The 21,939-nt window shown below is 35.0% G+C and overlaps 2 long non-coding RNA genes across 5 annotated transcripts in view; one reads left to right on the top strand and one right to left on the bottom strand.

The window, feature by feature from the left end:
* The window catches only part of LOC120099722 (uncharacterized), a 28,053-nt gene that overhangs the window by 3,368 nt on the left and 2,746 nt on the right, over positions 1-21,939 (bottom strand). For 2 of the 4 annotated variants that reach the window (XR_005498901.2, XR_005498899.2), the window contains exon 2: positions 19,982-20,309. This is a non-coding gene — a long non-coding RNA (uncharacterized LOC120099722). Of the gene's footprint in view, positions 1-451; positions 853-1,370; positions 1,431-6,008; positions 6,074-6,362; positions 6,451-19,981; positions 20,310-21,939 lie in introns of those variants that run through there. The other 2 variants (XR_010062263.1, XR_010062262.1) reach the window with 2 other exon arrangements.
* LOC134484664 (uncharacterized) lies at positions 724-11,164 on the top strand. Its single transcript, XR_010062266.1, has 3 exons — positions 724-1,195; positions 3,103-3,173; positions 10,769-11,164. It is a non-coding gene; the product is annotated as an uncharacterized LOC134484664 (long non-coding RNA).

Raw genomic sequence — 21,939 nt, 5'->3', positions numbered from 1 at the left:
AACACAATGAAGATAGTAGTCTGATTTGTGCTGGCTTTTAGACTCTTGTTTGAGAACTCAGTCCAGATTTCTCTGAGATCTCTTCGTCAGAACAGTGTTTCTCAGGACAATAAACTTAGAAATTTTAGAGAGGAAATGGATTTGGCATATGGGGAATGTGTCGTAATTCCTTGGCCTTCTGGAGTCCTCTTAATTGTATAAGTCTAAATCTTACTCAGTAAGATGGTGGAGGTAGGGAACTTGCACAGAAGTAGGACTGTTGTGTCAGTCATCAAAAAGGTTATATACCAGACTTCATGGGAAAAAGTTGTTATTGCACCGTGGACATCACCGGGATTTCTGAGAAAATGTGCAAAGGAGATATTGTATACCGGTTTGTTAGAAGTTTAAAATCTCTGGCTACTTCTAAAATTATAAAAAAAACATTTTATTCTGGAGAAAATGTTAGTACCTCGTGGAGCAGAGGAAGATCCAGTATTGCTTGATCAGCTTCCTATTCTTTATCAGTATTTAGAATGTCCATATATTTTCATGGCATTTGAAAGTCCAGGTAGCAATTCTTCCATCAGTCCTATAGGTTGCATTTCATTCCAGCAGTTGTCTTTGGGCTTTGAAGACTTTTGTCAGACAAGAAAAGATCAACACCCCTTCCTTCCATGGAGGAATGTCTCAGAATACATGTAGCAGAAATAAGTTTGTATGTAATCCTAAACATTTGGGATATAGCAGGCTCACAAAATCAAGAGAAGAAGTGCTAATGATGGCCACAAGAGAGTGCAGGCATGAGTACGCCTTGGGCAAAAGAAGATATTTCAGGCCAATGTGGGCCTTTGGTGAAAGTGCTCTTGTCCACTATACAGAGAAAAAAGGTGAAATACTTGTGAGTAGATGTGGAGTGTTGATGCTCCCATAGGGAAAGGAGAGACACTGAAGTTCTTCTATGAAACGGTGACATTACAGACCCCATGGACAGAAGATGTGAATTTGAGAACAACTGGAGCAAAAGGTATCATTCTGATGTCCCTCCTAGAGGAAGTTTTGAATGTGAGACACAGTTAAGTGTTAATTTTGTGACATCTTTCATCAAAAGTAGCATGGTTCAGAATCATTCTTTGTCAAATAGGTTAGCTGCTGAGGACCTTTTTGAGTGGAAGTGGAGTTTGAGACCTGGGTGCCAGAGATGACTTCAGGAATTGTAAGTCTTATAAGACAGATATCGGACACTCTTATATACAGAATGTACATTTGATATATACTGGACATAAATCGATGATCTAAAGTAATGACGTTTAAGAGTAGAATATTAAAGAAACGTAGAATCTGCTTAAAGTGACAAAACTATTTAAGGATAATGGAGTGTTCAAGCCTACCTTGAGCAGGCAAGTTATTGCTACTTCACATATTGTATCTTCAGTTACACCATGGGAGGCCTGTCAGGGATCCAAGCATTAGTATTATTCAGCAGTCATGATTTTCAGTCTCTAAATCCTCTTGAAGCTAATCATCGACGACGGTTATAAGCATGAAGGATGGTATATAGGACAAATAATGAAAGTTTCACGATTTACTAACATAGATCATAATTAAGTGAAGTGCCTTTGGTCACATCTGTATTTTCTTAGTGGCCATAATTAGATGGACATGATCTAAAACTCCCTATTAGAGGGTTACATTTGATCTAAACATCCGTATTAGAAGGTTGAGTATGCTCTAAGGACTCTTTAATCTTGGTCCTCTTGGGCAAAAAAAAAAAAAAATCTGAGATCTCAATAGTAAACTATAGTCATTCTTATAACTGATCTTGGACAGAAGGGGATGGTGTAAGGTATTATTTGTCAAAGAATAAAAACCTGAAGGCTACCAATCAAAGTGAAGTGCTGATTTCCCTTCATCTAAAGTGGATGGTGTTGAGATGGCTTGGAAATAGGTGCAGTTTGAGTAACCTGTGTTCATAACTGCAACTTATGGGGTCATACTGAACTGTTTTGCTAAACAAGAAAGTGCCTGGCCATTTTTAACCAATTACCAAGATCCAGTCACCTAACTGTGAAGAATGAAAAATTCTAGCTCACCTTTGGTGGTGGGAAAACATATGGTATTGCATAATTCTTCCAATTATTCTTTCCAGCTTCCATTAGTCAGCATGCTCTTCTATCAGGGTGATTGTCTGAACTGTGATGCTCCATTGATACACACACACACACACACACACACACACACACACACACACACACATGTGTGTGAGTGTATGTGTATCTGTACGTGTACGTATATGCATAAGTATATGTATATGTATATATAAGATGTATACATGTATATATATATCATATATGTATGTATATGTGATGTATATATGTATACCTATGATGTATATATATATAATGTATATATACATATATACATATATGTGATGTATATATGTATATATGATGTATATATTTATAAGTGTACATGTGTACACATCCATAAATGAGAGATGGAAAAATTGCATTTCTGAGAACCTTCTGTAGTAAGGTTGCATATATTTTAATTTTAGCTATCTGTACTCTGCCCTCTGATCTACACCAAGAATCTTATGATGTCCCACTGGGAAATTGGAATTATGATTGCCTGGCAATCTTGGTCAAGTTTGGCAATTAAGAAAAATGAAGTTAAATCAGGTATAAGATGTCCTTGTAATTAAGTGATGCTCTTGGGGCATCCAGAGCTAGAGGCTACAACTGAAACTCCTCACAAATATAGATGGAATCAATGAGACTTGCCCATAGGAGCCAAACCTGAGATTTCTCTGTGAGCATCAATCCATACCAATACTCCCTTGGCCAGGAACTGGATGTCTATAGTTTTTGTGGATGAAGATCCCATTTTGTACTACATTGAACTGCATGTTATTGAATCTGATTCTGGCTTCTACAGAGGTATGCCATGAGACCATGGGGCCTCTTTCGTCAGAAGTGAAGTGAATTGAGCCCACTTTCAAATAATCAAAGTTTGGGGGTCTTTCCTTTATATGAGTACTTGAGAGGACATAAGGCAACCAGGGAATGTGTAGAGTAGGCTCAGTTGTAGGAGGGAGGTCTGACATTCTGTTCAATGACTTAGGTAATTGATGGAAAAAGGAAGATCTTGACGCCTTTAAGAAAGAGAAAACTTTGAGATCTGATTGTGCAAAGGTATGTGTTAGAAAATCCTTGGAGTTGGTGTTGGTAATATGAAACATCCTGTGAAACATGAATGTCATTATTACCTGATTTGGTAAAGGATTTTCCCCAACAATGCCGTTCAATTTCTATACTTCTTTAGTTGGTAGGAATTTTACATCTTGTATTTAATATGGGGAAGTGCAGGCAACATCCCAGGCCTTTTTTAAACAGCCTGCATGACTGTCTCTGGATCTTTTGCTCATTCAGTTTGTCTTAATATGTCCATATATTGGCAGCAACAAAGTGTGCTCTTGATTTCTAGTGATTGGATTGATTCCATCAATCAATGATTCTATATATAGGAACTGGGACCTCAAACCCGAGTGGAAGAACATATTTCTCTACCCACCATGGTAAAAGGTAAAAGCCTTGAATTTCTATTATTTAGAGTATATCCATGTGAGGTAATTCAAATTTGTGAGGGACTGCTTTAGAATACAAGGTATGGCATACTATTTTTTGGAAAAGCATGTCTCATGTCACCTTGTGAATAAAGGAATGTGTGAATTTCCTTTGGTCAAAGGAAGTGTACTCCATCAAGAGGTGAGAAAGATCCAAGGCCACACTGATGGGGAAGGAGTCACATCATCATTCAGGGTGGTTTTCATGGCCTCGTCAAAGAGGAATGAGTCTAGGACGTATATCAGAACAGTAGAGTTCTGAGAAGAGATTCACAGAATGGGAAGTTCTGAGAAGATCTTTAGCAAAAGTGAAGTCCTGAATGTATTGGTTCAGAATGTGGAGGTCCCTAGTCATATTTTGAAGAAAAGAAGTATCCACTTCACCCATGGTCAGCAGGGGAAGGTTATCGGCTACACTGGGTCTTGGAGAAATGTTCTGCCTCTATCTCAGTAACTTCTAAGTATGTTCTCTATATGTATACCCTATATATCTTTTAGTCCAGGCAATGGTCACAACAACAGTATAAGTGGTTCAGGAAGCGGTGATGTTTCTTCATGGATGTGTTCAGCTACACACATATGTGAATAAAATATAGGAATGGTGTATATTTTGATGACCTACTTTAAGGCACATAGTATAAGAGTCAATTTAGCTTTGTGTCTTCTGAACTAGGATTTAGAAGCAGAGAAATATAAGATACCATTGTTTGCATATGTGTTGTATGAATACCTTGAATAAAGAGGTTAGTTTTAAGCAAACTTTCTTAATAGCTGTGTTCTGTGGCATAGGACGAAGGGCAGCTCTAGTGATTCTTTAGTTCCACAGGTACTCCAAAATTCCCATAGTACACAGGGAGGAGGTCTGAGACAATTGATGTGCACTGGGAATAATTTTTGGAGCCCTTTCAATAGAATTTGATTTCCCAAGCCCCAATTTGCAGAAGCTGAGGGTCTAAAATCTACTGGGTGGATTGAAGTAGAAAATTGACCCACAATCCTACTGGAAAGACAGGGAATGTTAGATGATCATTCATGTAGGATGCGTGGTATAACACTCCCTCGGTCTGGCAGCTCTTTAAGGAGAAAAGACAACACCACTTGATGGGAATAGGAATATAAAAGGGCCATGTAAGTCTTCAAGCATGTTTTAAGCCTCTTTACCTAAAGGATCTAGGGCAATGCTGTACTTTGGCGAGTACTGACATGCTCTACAATATAAGAAGAAGGAGTAAGTTAACACTGGGTAAAGTGAACCCCATGTAAGAGAGGAAAACTCTAAAGCACTATTGAAAATGAAGAGAAATTTCTTCAGGCATAGTGTATATAGGTGCCATACACACTTCTGTCAACAGAAAAGGTCCCTGGTACCTTATACCAGGATAAAGTTTCCAGCAGTAATCATAAGTTTCAAATTCTCATTCAGAGTTTTATATATTCATAATTTCTGTTAATGCAAGAGAAAAGACAGGAACATATTTCTTCTGCCAAAGGCTTTGGATAATTGTTTCTGGCTATGTTAATCCTTCTGGTTCGTTCAGCTGTTAAGATCTAAACAGAAATGTTGAAATTATTACATTTCTATTGATTTGCCTGATTGCAGTTTGCAAGGGTTATATACTCTGATTCCAAACTTCGACTCTGGGACTTCAAAACGGAGTAGAGTCGAGTCCCTGGATTATAGAAGGAGTCACTTTTGAAAATATGTCTGATCAGTTAGGTATACAACTACTTTGTTGGAAATTCAAGGGCCCAATATTCAGAGAGAACATTTAGGAGGACTGGAAAGAGCGAAAAGGTCACAGAATCCTTCAGGCAAAGTTTTACCTTGGGTACTGGAAGAAGAGAGTCAAGTGCAACTGTTTTCACAGTCCAGAATAACCATGTGTCTGGGGACTATGAGGCGTACTTGCCAGAAATTAGGGAATTTGCTCTTACATATTGGGTGGTAATCTCTGGATTTATCTTTTCCTCAAGCTGTTAAGCAGCAGGATAATCATGGACAACAAAGATGAAACTGCTCCATTTTATGTTACAAACCTTAAAGGCAGAACGTAGGTTAGGGCTCAGATTTGCACTGACATGTCTGAGGACATCATGTCCATGTGGTCTGCCATTCCTTCAAACATTTATGTATGCCTGGCCACCCAGGTCAGAAGGAAACATTAAGACCTCTTAGAAGAATAGAACTGAGATTCTCTGGATAGAGGTGGATTCTCGGAAGAAACCATTGTCAGGGGATATTAATTTAAAGTTTCCTTAAGAAAAAATAAACATCTGTATGAGAATTCATTTCATTTGCTTCTCTGTATGTTCTTTATCAGAAGAATTTGTATTAAGCCACGTTCAACTTTAAGGGTATGTCTAGATTTTCTTATTCAAAGAAAGGGGAATATATTCATCTTACTTTGAAGAATATGCTTGTCAGTGGCTCTTCATTGCATCCCAAGTGAACCTCCAGTCTACCTTGAACTGACAGAGAAACCAGGGAAAAATTAGGAAACATATCTGTGGCACAGTCCATAATATCAAGAAATAGTGTGGGTTTCCTCACCCTAAATTAATATCTAAACTTCCTTTGGACAAACTAGAATGATATGAAGTAACCTTTCTTTCAGGGATAACATATGACACCTCCTTAATCAAAGAAAGAATAGATGAGTACCCCCGAGTAAAGAAGAGTTGCTGATGTCCCTGTGACAGGAAATTGTTTTGAGTATTCAAATTCCCCTAGTATTTGAGAAAAAATTAAATTGCTTACAATAGCTCAAGAGGTCCTACATTGCTTCATCTTCTAATGGTACTTCACAGTCTAGCATATACACATCTTTAGCTGAATCTGCAAGAGACTGAATATAGATTCCATGATTCAAGAAAAGTTGGGGGTGTCCTAAGCCTGATTGCCTCCTAAAAACTATATTCAACCAAAAAGTAATGAGCACCAGACTGATGACTTCACAACATATCATGTGACCTTACACAAGGAAGTAGCATGAGATTCCAGGATTTGCTCCCTCCTTTTGGATTTCAGTGAACCTTCAACAGAGGGATCAATGCTCCATGGTCTGAGGTAAAATATTCCATGGGCCCCAAGCAAAAGGGATGGTTCTGAGAGACCATTTGGTCAAATGAGTAACTCTAAGGCCTAATCATCCTGAGCAGAAAAAAATACCAATGTTTTTGAAAGGAGAAAGTTCTTAAACCAGTTTGAAAGTAAGGGACTATTCCTGATTACCTTCTATAGAAGACTATGGTCCCAGCACTCCAGGGCTCCATATTTTCAGAGAACTCAAGAAAATTCTTATCTCCAAGGCCTCCACTACAGACTTGACAGCAATCTGAGATTTATTCTGAAATCTTGTGTCAAAGTCACTGGATCTAAACCCTATTTAAACTTACTATAAGCCGCACAGGTATGGGTGTGAGGGATATTGGCCTTTCTGGTGAGAATCTTAGATAAGTGGCCTTGGATCCAGGCTGGAATTTTTATTCATTGGCCAAGGGACCTCAATCCATTGTTCTTGAAGATTTTTTGGTGGTCAGAGTTGTATTGGCTATGCAATAAGGTTTGAGGAACAAGTTCTGGTCAGCCACAAACAAAGTGAGAATCTTCTATGGATTCTTGTTCAAAAGGATTCAGTTTCAGGTACACTACAGCAGAGGCTGAATGTTTGAGACACTCCTCAGTCACAAGGTCAGTTCTAGATTTTGGTCCATCAGATGGCCAAGTCTCTGACCCCTCCATTGCAGACAGAGGAAGAATAAAGTGTTTTTATTCCAGGGCAGTTGACTTCTAGTGTTTGTCGTTTTATAGGTATTTGAGTCCTTTGATGTTTAATGATATCGGAAAATGATTGGTTTTGTCTATTATTTTCCTTGTTAAATGTCGAATTATGTTTCTGTGGCTACCTACTTTATCTCTTTTTTGTGTTTTTTAAAAGTAGATTGTGTTCTTTCTTTTTCTGGGTGTAGTTTCCTGCCTTGTACTGGAATTTTCCATCTATCATCTTTTGTAGGACTGGATTTGTGGAAAGATATTGTGTAAATTTGCTCATGACATGGCATATCTTGGAATCTCCATCTATGGTAGTTGAGAGGTTTTACAGTAGCCTGGGCTGACATTTTTTTTCATTTAGGATCTGTGTGATATATGCCCAGGATTGCTAGCTTTCACAGTCTATTTTAAGAAGTGTGGAATACTGATTGGTCTCCCTTTTTATGTTACTCGACCTTTTTCCCTTACTGCGTTTAACATTTTTTTCTTTGTTTTGTGCACTTTATATTTTAACTATTATGTGGTGGAAGAAATTTCTTTTCTGCTCCAATTTTTTTGGAATTCTTTTTGCTTTTTGTACGTGCAAGGTTGTCTCTTTCTTTAGGATAGGGAAGATTTCTAGTATAATTTTGTAGAAGATATTTACTGACCCTTCAAAGTGGGAGTTTCATTCTCTTCTATACCTATTATCCTTAGGTTTTATCTTCTCATTTTGTCTATGATTTCCTGGATGTTTTGGGTTAGGAGTTTTTTGTTTTGTATTTTTGGACAATTGTGTAACTGTTTTCTATGGTATCTTCTGCCCCTGAGATTCTTTTCTATATTTTATATTCTGTTGGTTGATGCTTGCGTTTATGACTCCTAATATCTTTCCCAGGTTTTCTATATTCAGAGTTTTCATCTTTGTGTGGTTTGCTGTTGTTGTTGTTGTTGTTGTTTTTGTTGTTGTTGTTGTTGTTTTCTGTTTCCATTTTTACTTCCTGATGGATTTTTCAATTCCTCCAGCAGCTTGGTTATGTTGTAATGTAATTCGTTAAGGGATTTTTGGGTTTCCTCTATGAGGTCTTCTATCTCTTTACATCTGTTGTCTTGTATTTCTTTGATGGAGTTATTTATGTCCTTCTTAAAATCCTTTAACCTCATCATGTTCAGTGATTTGAACTACAAACTTTTCTATCTCTTTTCTGGTGTGTCAGGGGTAGACTGGGCTAGCTTTGGTGGGAGAACTGGTTTCTGATGATGTCTAGTAACATCAGTTTATGTTCCTTAGGGAATTATACTTGCCCCTCACCATCTGGAGTTAGCTGGTTTTGCTGTCTCTGAAAGTGGCTTGAATTCTCTCTTAGCCTGTGTGTCAACAGTAATGGGACCGTTGTTCTCTCTTGAATTATCTTGTGTGCCAAGAACTGTGGATAAATTTCAGCTATATGGAATAGATAGAAACAAAAGTATGCTGTAACAGACTGCACCTCTTTTCGTGGGTTCTGAGCACTCCAGGAAGTTACCTCTGAGAAGAAAAAGTCTTTCCTGTGCTCTTGAGTGTGTCAGCACTCCTGGAAGTCCATCTATTTCCTCATTGGATCTGGGGACAGAGAGCTGAGGTACAGGTTCAGCTCTGGGAACACAGCTCTGGGTCCTCTTGGTTTTTAAACTTTCACTGGAACAGCTCACAAAAGAAATTTGACTCCCTGATAAGTAAGTGCCTAGGAATCATCATCTCTCTGTCTCTTCAGAGATGGGACCACAAACATATGGCAGCTGGCATTTTCACATGGATGCTGTGAATTAAACTTAGGAATCTCATTCTTTCATGTCAAATATATTCCCAGCTGAGATAATTGTTCAGTGAACAAAGTATTGTTTTGAATATGACAGAGACTATCTGTGACAAATTAAAATGTTTAGGCAATGTCATCTAGGTCACTGAATTGAAGAACTCACATAATTACTACATGATGGTCTAACCAATGCACGGGATGCATATTCATTAAAATGAAGAATAGTATAAAGTTTATTTATGCAACTTACTGAATCATGTAATAAATAATAAGTCTCCACTAATGTACCATGTCCATAATAGTGTATAGATTAGGAATGAATAGAAAGTATTATGAACTTTCTTTTATAAAGATTGCATTATAGTACAAGAAAAAAGAAAAAAAATGAATGCATAAATCAGTGTGTTGGAGTTGATAGTATGCAAGTAGTTGAAGAATCTATTTTAGAAATAAGGTCATGGAGATTGTCATGAGGAAGTGACATTTAAGTTAAATTAGATGAAAAATAATTGATCTATATTTTGGGCAAAATTACAGTAAATATAAGGATGATAAGAGGACAAAGACCTTGACATATACAAAAAAGTAAATATGAGAGTAGTTTGTATTGATTAAGAGATAGAAGAACGGTCCAAATAAAGCTGAATCTCAGGCAATGTCTCATATGGGAATATAGAAACAATGTTAGACATATAATTTTTATTTACTGAAAATGTCTTAGAAATCATTGAATAGTTTTAAATAAGTTTGTTTAACTCACAATGTATATAGTAAGGGACTCTGGTTACTTATGAATTATGATATGATACAGAGAATGATTTTAAGGATGTTTTTGAAGTCTATCTGGAAGTAGGGTCAATGATAATGAAAAAGAGTCATATCAGAGAGCTATGATGGAAATTGTTGTGTTTGGTAGTAGAATGAGGGTGGGTTGAGTAGGAAGAAAAGAAACCCAATGACTTTTTTTGAGAAAATGAAAAGATGTTGGTGTTATTTACTCTGATGTGGAATGTTTCATGATAAGTGGATTTAGGAGAATTATAAAGGAATTTATTTTAGACCCTTGAAGATGCTTGAAAGAACCTCTAACTCACTAGACATTCCTACTTACTGTTCATGGTTTGTTGATTTAAACCATTACTCAGACCATTATTAGCTGTTATATAAAAAAAAAACTTACATTACTATCTGTATTTTTTCAAGGTGTATCTGGGAGTACTTATTTAATTAAGAGCAAACCTATGATTATACTTCATGCTTATTTAGTATATTCAGACAAATTATTTGCCCATTTACTTACTACAAACATTTTGTATTGCAATTAGAATTTAAACCAAGTTTATTGGTGCTGACACACTGTTTGATTAGAATATAATAGCTCATGAATGTGAATTTCACAGAAAGAAATCATTTGCTCAGATTTTGTAAACTTACAAACCCTAGAAGAGTAAAAACATGTAATAAATTCTATCTCTTCTACTTTTAATCTTTAGTATTTTAGTGTGTTATGATATACATGCAAAAATTCCTAACCCAGATGATTTTAACTATAATATCCAGTACTATTAAACATATCAATAGTATTTTACAAATATGAATAATCTATGCTTTCAGAAAATTTTCATCAAAGGAGCAAGAAATTCTTCATAACTTCAACACAACATGGCCTTTGGGAACAGAATAAAACACAAATAAGGAAAGGCGGAAAATTATTGACACATGCACTGTTCTTGGTTTGAAATTTAACAATCATGCTAGTTATAGGATACAGCTTTGAAATTCGAGTCAATGAGAGGATGAAAAATACTGAGGAAGAGTAGGTAAATTGAATTCTTGCTACATGAACAAAAACACTGGATCTGAAGGTAAGGTACATTTTATATAATGACCCTCGTCTTCTGACACTATTTATTCAATGCTTTGGTATTTGTTCGTATATTATGTTCCAAAAACATATCAATGATTCTGGTTATTCTTAATTAATGAACATGCATTTCAGCTGATTTAATATTCCACATTATCTTAATATTCTTCTGCATTTTTCAGTATGAAAATATAGATAATTATTTTGATTAGAGTAAAATTTTATTTTTTATCTTATGAGAGAAGAAATTATTAATCAAGAATGGATATTTGATATTTTCTAAAAGATGTTAATAGAGGTTGAAACCGTATATATAAGATCAACCATTTATACCTTTTCCAAATGAAACTCATTGAAATGTCAGTACACATGTAGTACATAAATGGAATGATACATAGGAATAAAAACATCCCCTATGCATCCAGAATCATCTGTTATACACATGATGAAAGCCAATATTAGGAAGAGAAGATGGTACAGCCACTTTGCAGGAAAATCAGCTTCATTCAAAATGAAGATTGAGCTGGGAAGTGATTTGACTAAGTGTAGTTAAGAATAATGTAAATGCCCAAAAATTGCAATCTCACTAAGTGGTATTTCCTCGTTGCAGGAGGTATGTTGTTAGGGGTAGGCTTTGAGGTTTCAAAAGACTGAAGCTATTTCAATCTAGTTTTCTCCACCTTCTGCTTATGGTCTGAGATGTAATCTTTCAGCAACCTCTGCCTGTTTATCTTTACTCTGATATCATCCATCACTGACTCTGATATTCTGGATTATAAGCCCAAATAAAGTATTTCTTTTTTAAAGGAAAGAATAATATAAATGAGTTTAATGTTATGAGAAGCAGACCTTGTTTACCTGATATGGTTGCCTTTTCCTTTCTTAGCTTGGGCCATCAAACTTCTGCTATGTTGAATGAGAAATCTCCATATTCTCTACTCTCACATATTGCAGTTTGTCACTTGGCCCTCAGGACCCCCTTATACCTGGGGCTGTATTTTTGTTCTTGAAAGTTAGAAAGTTTGGACTTCCTGACTTTGGAGGCAGGGTTAAAAGTAAATGGGAAGTGAGTGATATACATACCACAACTCTTCTATTTTAGTATGTAAATGGGGGTTATTAGAGGATGGGATTACTGAGGTGAGCAGAAATGAAAGGTGCTGCTTTATTGGAAATGTTTTCTTACCTCATTCTGTGCCCTTGTAAAGGACCAGTCTTATCTCTCAGGCCTGGCCATGTTCCTGTCACTCCTCACCTGCCTATCTCTTGCAGCTCTTAATTCTAGTTACTACTTCTCACTCTAGGTTTCATCTTGACCAGATTTAGTTCATTTTTCAGTGCTCCTGCTCTGAAACGTACACAAGTTCTTTTTCTTTTGTTTTATTTTCAAACTTTCAATGTTTATATTCGTTTTTGTTTTACCTCTTTTATGGAAGCCTTAGAGGAGAATCATTCATGGATGTCTCTTTTGATTGGAATGAGAAAATAATGAAAAAAATCTTTTTTTTAAATTACAGGACATTTTCATGTCTAAGTTTTTCTCTTACATACACCTGCCATGCTAGTTTATCTCCCTGTCTTGTCCTTAGTCCTTTCCTCCCCTTGCTACTTGGATACTGCCTCTTAGGACTTACTGCAGAACCATAAATGCTGGCATACACAAGGGAGGTGTTGATTCTTCATCACTTTTCTAACTTTTTTTCTCCCTTCTCTCTTGATCTGTTTGAATAAATTTGGATCTCTGTACTCAATAGTATATTGCTATAGTGCTTGGGCCATGAAAATATCTGTTATTGTTGCCTTGTCATAATTTTACAGCTCAGGTTTGGCCTAGTTACACTTTGGGATCTAAGTCCAAGAAGTTTGAGGACTTTAATAAAAACTTGTCAGGAGCTAAAAATACTTTTAAATGATTTCTTAATACATGACGCCTAGAAAACCCTTTCATAAATCATGGATAAAGCAATCTGAGATTCTTGTTTCTGTAAAGTACTTAAAAATATGAAAGGGAGAAAGGCCATGGCTTGCTCACTCTTGTCATTAGATAGGGCGCTCAGATATGAGTTTTCCTGCGATTTCTGGTTAGAACATAAAGATGTCTTTGGTAGTTTGCATTACCAGATTGCTTATATTAATTCCCCCTTTTGCTATTGTTTTCGTTTTCTGTCTTCATTGTTTCCAATAGGACCATTGCTCCCCACTCTGTGTAGATAAAAGGTGGGTCCAATACAGCCGTTATTGTTCTGGCACACAAACTACTTTTTGGGAACAAATGTTCACCATTGTATAGTTGACAGTGGTTTGAAATTCTTTCCTTGTCCTCAGTTTCTTGTAACAACATATTCTTTACATCTTCTTTAATTAATTGTATTGACCTCCCTGTAATCGTATTATGTATCTGTGTGTATGGAAGAAAGATTTTCTTTAAATATTCTGTGGTTTGTGGGTTTATTCTTCCATAAAGTATTTCCCAACACCACATGACCTCAGGCCATTACTAGGAATTACTGTATGCTGGGAACATTGGGGGAGGATAGTGTGAAATTAATCACTGTCCTTTGTTTCAGAGATTTTTATTTTTTAATAAGTAACCAATACTATACAAATAGCTAACTAACTCTTGTGTTCCCCTTCCTGTATGGCTGCTGGTGTAAATAAAATGCATTTTTTCACTGATAAACAATAATAAAATCTCATAAAGGCACAAACATATTTAAAGACAGAAAATATTCACAAAGGAAAATCCATTTAAAATGGAGATAAAATATAAACAAAATGAGATCAAAAGAGCCATTCAGAAACATGATATTAAAAATGTCATTGTCAAGTTACAAATTTTTAAGATGAGATAATAATAATATATACTTAAGAAGAGATGAAAACCATTAAATGCACTGTGTGCCCAAAATGTTCACTCAAAATATAGTATATACCAAAGAATGGAATGGAGCTCTCATTCTTGCTACTATAGAGGCAAAATGGAAGAATTACTATTAGGCTAAACCCAACCTAGATTTCATAGTGCCAAACTATCAAGAAAGCTAGTGTTTCAAAAATACCACATTAAGCAAATATCGATAATAAAAACAAATATAAAAATAAGAAAGTATTGAAGACCAGCACTAGTCCATGATAATCTGATAGGGTGCATGGGATTATTTCAATATTCTGGTATCTATATGGACCTGTTTAATGACACAGTATATGGTAAGTTTGGAGAAGTTACTTTTAGGTGCAAAGAAAAAAGGTATATTCTCTAGTTTTAGGATGAAATGTTATTTAAATATCTGCTAAATCCATTTGGATGATTATTTCTGTTATTTTTAATGTATCAGTTTAGTTTCAGTTGCCACAAACGGTCAATTGATGAACTTGGGTATTGAAATCTCCTACTATTATCGTGTTGGCACCAATATATTCTTTGAGGCTTAGTGATTTTCTTTTGGTGAATTTAGGTGCCCTAGCATTTGAAACATAGTTGTTCATAATTGATAGTTCATCTTAGTATTATTTTTTCTTTGACAATTATTTTGTCCTTCCTTATCATTTTTGATATCTTTGGTTGAAAGTCAATTTTATTCAATGTAAGAAAGGCTATTTCCGTTTTATTTCTTGGGACCATTTGCTTGGAATTTCTCTCCAGCCTTTTACTTTGAGATAGTGACTGTCTATATAATTAAGGTATATTTCCTGTATGCAGCAAAATGTTTGGTCCACTTTATTTATTCAATCCCTTAGTTTATATATTCTTATTGGAGAATTAAGTCCATTGATGGTAAGAGATATTAAATAAAATTTATTGTTCTTTCCTGCTATTTTTATTGTTAGAAATGGAATTACTTTTGTGTGGCTATCATCTTTTGGGTTTGTTGAAAGATTAATTCCCAAATTTTCCCTAGGGTGTAGTTCCTTTCTTGTGTTGGAAGTGTCCATCTACTATCCCATGTAGGGCTAGATTTGTTGAAAGATGTTTTGTAAATTTGGCTTTGTCATGGAGTATCTTGGTTTCTGCATTCATGGTAAGTGAAAATTTTACCAGATATCCAAGCCTGGAGATCCAGAAATAAATGCAAACACCTACGGTCACTTTATCTTTGACAAATGTTCTAAAACCATTTAATGGAAAAAAGACAGAATTTTCAAAAAATGGTGATGGTTCAACGTGAGGTCAGCATATAGAAAAATCAATTATTTAAACAAACTCACAGGGTGGGGGAACAAATGATCACATTGTTAGATGGTGACAAAAAATGAAAACAATCAATACCTCTTCATGTTAAAAGATTTGGTACATATTATAAATTCAAGGTCCATACATAAACTTAGTAAAAACAATATTACAAAAAGAGTACCCAACATCAACATAAATGGAGAGAACCTTGAAGCAATTCAACAAATATCTGGGAATAGAAAAGGTTGCCCAATCTCCACTTACTTCTTTAATATAGCACTAGAAATCTTATTCACAGAAATTAGACAACCAAAGGAGATAAAGGGAATTCAAGAAGTCAAAATATCATGATTTGTATATGATATGATAGTATATTTTAGTGACCCCAAAAATTCAACCAGAGAACTCCTTCAGCCAATAAACAACTTCTGTAAAATGGCTGGATATAAAATTAACTCAAACAAATCATTACGCTTCCTCTACTTCAAGGATAAACAGGTTGAGAAGAAATTAGGGATATGACAATTTTCACATTAGTCACAAATAATAAAAAATACCTCAGTGTGACTCTAACCAAGCAAGTAAAAGGTCTTTATGACAAGAACTTCAACTCTGTGAAGAAAAAAAAATGAAGAAAATCTCAGATGGAAAGATTTTCCATGCTTATGGATTGGTAGAGTTAATATTGCAAAAATGGCAAACTTGGCAAAAGCAATCAACATATTCAAGGCAATCGCTATCACAATTCCAACTCACTGCTTCATAGAGTTAGAAAGAGCAATTTGAAAATTCATTTGAAATAACAAAAACCCCATGACAGAGAAAACTCTCCTCAACAAGAATAGAACTTCTTTACTTTTTCTTTTTTTTCTGCTTGTAAAGTTTATTCACCACAAGGGCACCCCTAAAGGAAGAAGCAGGAGCTGATATCTGATCTGTGTTCTTCTTGAAAGCCTTGCATCGTAACACAGCATAAGGTTAGCAAAAGGATGGGAAGGTTTGCTTTTCATTTGTGGAACATTCTGTGGCTTCGGGTACCCATCTTTTTATGAGATTTCACTTTGTAGTGTTGGAAGAATTGTTCTGTGATATCATGAGATTGTGCAGTAAACAGTCCTTTTCTTTATTCCTGTAATGAAAGCAAACATTTATTGTTTTCAGTTCCTTCAGAGAGCTTGCTAGGAGACTAGATCAAGGAGGAACTTGGGAAGAGGGACTTAGATATGCAAAATATATTTTTGGTATTGTATTTCTTCTAGGTACTTTAGGGAACTAACTTCATAAGATTTGGAATATAATCAGAAAAGAGCTTGTTAAAGATGTAGAAAAGCAGGTGGTGTGGTTGCACAGGCCTTTAATCTTAGTACTAGGGAGCAGAAGCAGGCAGAACTCTAAGTTCAAGGCCAGCTTGGTCTACAGAGAGAGAAAGAGAGAAAAGGTGAGAGAGAGAGAGAGAGAGAGAGTTTTCTGGTACTGCCAGGGATATAAAAGAAACACTGTCAAAAAAATGTTCAAGAATAAGTTCCGTATTATACAAAGAAAAAAATTCTCATTTTATTTTAGTAAGATGTTAATAATTTTTTCTTCATTCTAATGAAATGACTTAGCTATAAAATAATCTGAAGGCACCGAAAATGTAAGAAAAGGTGCTTTACATCACTATTCCCCTTAAACTATAAGTTGAATTTTTATTAAATAAACCTATGTAAATACACTTTGAAGGCTTTTCTGTGATTAGCTAAAGGGCTTTTACATTGTGAATTAAGAATGGTGAATTTCAGGCCAATCTTGAAAGGTCATCACTAAGGTGTAGAAGCATATTAAGCATACAAAATCAAATATAAAATTTTGCACAATAAAGAATGAGAACCTTTAATTGGTTTTCCTCTAATGTAAACACTTTCTTTTTGTTGAGTGAAGATTTTATGATTTGAACTAATTTTATGAGAAATACCACCTGCTTTCAGAAGATAAGAAACAGAGAAAGATGAGGAAAAACATATGCTAAGGAACAATGAACTGGGATAGAGTATTCTAGGTAATATATAGATCAATAAATTTGACCCGTCTGTTACTGGTAAGGTGGGGACTTCATTACGCATATTTATGTACTTAAAAATGTTTTCTTTTCTTCTTAAGTTTGTATGGTTGCTCTGAAAACACTGGGTTTTGTGTTAAGATCTTTGCATATTTAATGATAGTTTTGAAATATTATGTTATAATCAAAAGCCGTGCTTTGTACAAACTTTTTAAGCAACAAAAAAGAGAATTGTCCGCTTGAGTTTTATGAAGAAAGTTAGTATGTTAAACATGAATAAATTTTTCTGATATATGCCTTCTCTTCATATACCATGCTTATTGATGAATCCTTAGCACATAGGAATGAATAGTAACCATCTTAGTATAGTTTCAGGATTTTATAGTATATTGTTTGATACGTGCATTTCTATTAAAATGCTATCACTTTTCTAATTCTCTTAATTTAACTGAAGAGGTTTTCCATAACTTCTAGTCCGTTTTTAATTAATTTAACAGGTCTTTGGTGTTATTATTGAATTTTATGACAGTATCTTCTTAATGTTCTTTATTTTTAAGGTAAATAGGTAAATATAAATATATATATATATATAACAAAAATATTTTATAAAAAAATTAAATTATTAGTGGAAAATCATTTAGTGATGGACAATTTTATAAACATTCTCTAAAGTATGAATATTCTACAATTTTAATTAGTATTAAAACATTATATATACCACAACCTTTATTAACCTTAGCATACACTGATCTAGTTAACATAACCACAAATTTTTATCTGTAAAATTTTTTTCTTAGTTTGTCAGTAATTAATCTTGACTTCTCTATCTGAGCTTTCTCATTATAATTCACAAAAAAATCTATTGTTGTTTTATTGAGAATAGTAAGGAATATTCATTGATATGTAGATACATAAGAATATGACAATATACGAAATGGTATTTCATTAAGCCCTAGGAAAACTAAACTATCATGGTTTCAGGAAAATAAACGTAACTAGAAAATATACCGAGTAAGGTAGCAAAGACTCAGAAAGGCAAATACCATGTGTTCTTCCTCATATAGATCATAGAATCTCCTTCTAATATACTTGTATTTATGTGAAGCTGTGGATGGTTTGAGTTTATTTAACTGATATAGGTCGCAGACATTAGAAAGTTGGGTTTTAAACAGTGTGCCATGGAAGATATTGAACATGTGGGATATGGATGTAGATGTAAGAATAATGAAGTGAGACTAGTATAAGTGGTGAGGGACATAGGACAGGAAGGAATAAAGAACTGAAAAAGCGAGGATGAGGTTGAATGTCAACAAGAATAAAATAAGACAACCTGTTACTTTATAGGTTAGGTTAAAATAAATATTAAAATTTAAATCTAATACCATTATGTTTAATGCTATATACATCATGTTTGAGGAAAAGTGCCAGCAAGTGATATCAAAATGGAAATAATATATTTATCTTATTTGATCTTAGTCAAATTATCCATAATTATTTGGTAAAAACATCATTTGTCTGCCAAATTTATTGTACCACTTAAAAAATTGCCTGTGATATAATCAAACTTTATGATAGTAGACAATTTTATTATTAGGTCAACTTTTAAAATCTGTGATTTGATCTATGTTTTAAGTTTTTTTTTACTTAAATTTGTTCCTCCAGACATTCACACATATTAAATTATCATTTTCAAAGTTGAATACTAATATAAAAATATGATCCAGCAGGGTTTTTGAAATTGCTCAATTATAAGTAATATTATCCGTAAACTACAGGACATTCTCCACTAAGCTCATAGATACAAAGAAGATACACAAGAAGAATGCCCCAAGTGCATGTTATTGAGTCTCATGTAGAATGGGCATAAAATTGTCTAGGAGGCCGATTGAGGGAAGGAACTAGATGGGAGATGGAAGGAAGAGGAGAATGGATCCTGTGTGGGAAGGGACAGGAGATATGACCCGATAGTCAGGAGAAGGAAAGGAAATCTTGAACTTTTAGAGATGAGGAGGTAGGGGAAATCTCCAGGAAGAGAAAGAGTCCGGGATAATGAAGGTACGCACGAATCAATGGGGTTTACCGAAGCTGTGACTTACATTGGTGATATGGAACATTAAGAGGCCAACTCCTGTAGCCCGGAAGGACACCAGTGGAGGGATAAAGGCACAAATACAACTACAAAACTTTCTAGGCAAAATTTTTCAAGCCTAAAAGAAATTTAGAACCGTATTCTAGGGTCTATGTTCTCCTTTGCTTTATTGATGGCTGGTAATTTTCGTATAAAATAAGGATTTGGGACATTATCATTAGAAGTAGGTATACAATATTTATATAGTTATATTCATGCTTTAGCTGGGCCCACTTTGTTGCCAATATCATTACAAAAATATAAAATTATAATTAATAATTTTTATAATTATAATTTTATAATTATAATTATAAAATTAGAAAACAGAATTTTTGAGTACACATTCAGGAATATATATAAAGTCCTCTTTCAAAGAATGTACAATAAGAAAATGTAATACAATATTCATTCAATTTAACGTCTGGAGGGAAAATATTGGACTTTAGGAAACAGAGAAAACCTAGGAACTTGAATTGTATGTCACAGGAATGGACGTGGAAGTGAAATTATTATCCAGAATATTCTCCTCCACACCATGTTCCTAGATCTTTTTTACCCATGCCAAGCCCCTGACCAACATTCTCTATTCCGAACATGTAAGTACTATTGAAGCAAAGAGAAGTCTCTAGCTTTAAAGATATATAATATGTAAAGGTTTCCAGTATGTCACAGGAGACACTCTTGGAAAGGGCACCCTCAAATCTGGTCCATGGGAAAGTTCAGTGAGTCTTGGGTACGTATTGAGTGGGATTGCAGAAGTAGTAGCCTTTATCTGAGCCTTCCACACATGGGAATCAGGTGCTGCGATCTTCTTAGAATCATCTGGACTTCCCTGCTTGATATGGTTCCTGGAAGTCAGAGCGTTTATGTAATCAATTTCTTCAATACAAAAGCCAGTTGTTGGGAAGGGCACATTTGTTCTTCTCAGAGCTCGTGGCTTTTACTCTTTTTGCTCTGAAGAAAAAGGTTCAAAGAAACAAAGGAAAGAAAAGTATGGTCTCCTCAGCAGTGTAAACACCTCCATGCTTTGGATTCCTATTGTGTAATTTGTTTATAACACTGATATCTGGAGGAGAAGAGCTTCTAGTTGAGACTTCATCATCTCAGTCTTTCCACTTGTATTACTCTGAATACCATTCTCTGACAGTGACTCTTTAGATTTCTGAGTCAATAGGTTTGATTAGCTGGCAGATTTCTTTTCTTTCTTTCATTGTTTTTATTTTTTATAAAATTTTATTGCTTTTTTAACTGGATATTTCTACATTTGAATTTCAAATGTTATTTCCTTTCCCAGTTTCTTTTCCATAATTAGCCTATACAATTCTGCTCCCCTTCTTCTATAACCCACCTTACTGCCCCCTGACATTGCCTTGAACTTGGAGTCAAACCCAATGACTTCTCCTTCCATTGGTGACCCCAAGGCCATCCTTTGCAACATATGCAGTTGGAGCCATAGTTCTTTCCATGTACAGTCTTTGAATATTGGTTTATTACCAGAAATCTCTGTTGCATTTGCATTGTTGTTCTTATGGTGTTGAAAGCACCTTTAGCTCTTTTAATCCTTTTTCAAACCCTACCAACAAGATGTCAATTTTCAGTTCACTGGCAGCATAGACTCCTTAGCTTCATCACTCTTATCTACATCTGGTTGCTGAATGTGTGTGTGTGTGCGTGTGTGTGTGTGTGTGTGTGTGTGTGTGTGTGTGCGTGTGTGTGTGTGTGTGTGTGTTTCTGTGTCTGTAGAGCTAAACAATGAATTCTCAAATGAGGAATATCAACATCCTTTGCCATCAGGTAAATGGAAATAAAGAAAAAAAATCCTGAGTTTCCACAGCACACCAATCAGAATGACGAGGATATATTTGGTCCCTTGTACAGCTATGGTGTTTGGTGGATTTTTAACATGGATTCTGCACTACTAGGTTAAGATTTTAGAATCCACAAATGACAAAGCCATATAGATTCCTTCCTATTCTTATGAACCTACTGAAGTAGAAGATTCACTGGACTTCAAGCCACTCCTCTCCCAGCCCATGTCATGAACTTTATGTTTGGACTGAATAAAGAATCATGGTAAAACATCCAAAACCCTCAAATCTGGCCATGGAAACACTGGAAGGTAGATATTAGAGAACTGCTATCTAATGCCACTGCAGAACCACATGATATAGTCTATGTTGTCCTTTCCTTTACTAATGTCAGGTAATTTTTGGATAAAATAAGGATTTAGGAGTTTATCATTTAAGTAGATACAGAATATTTACACTATTATATTCACTTTAGAACTGGGCCCCCTTTTTTCTAAAATCAGAGCAAAAAAATGGAATAGGATAATAGAACATTGGAGTACACATTCAGCAATATATATAAAGTCCACTATCAAGGAATGTACAATAAGAAAATGTAATAAAATATTCACTCAATTAAAGGTCTGTAGGGAAAATATTGGCCTTTAGAAAAGAGAGATATCTGAGGAAATTGAACTATAGGCCAGAGGAATGGAACTGGGAATAAAATTATTATCCAGTAGAATCTCCTGCACTCCATATTCCTAGATCTTAGAGACCCAAGCCATGCCTCTGGC

The sequence above is a fragment of the Rattus norvegicus genome (assembly GCF_036323735.1).
Source record: "Rattus norvegicus strain BN/NHsdMcwi chromosome Y unlocalized genomic scaffold, GRCr8 chrY_unlocalized_26, whole genome shotgun sequence".
Taxonomy (NCBI): domain Eukaryota; kingdom Metazoa; phylum Chordata; class Mammalia; order Rodentia; family Muridae; genus Rattus; species Rattus norvegicus.
The sequence above is the reverse complement of the archived record's forward strand: the minus strand, read 5'-3'. Positions and strand labels throughout refer to the sequence as shown.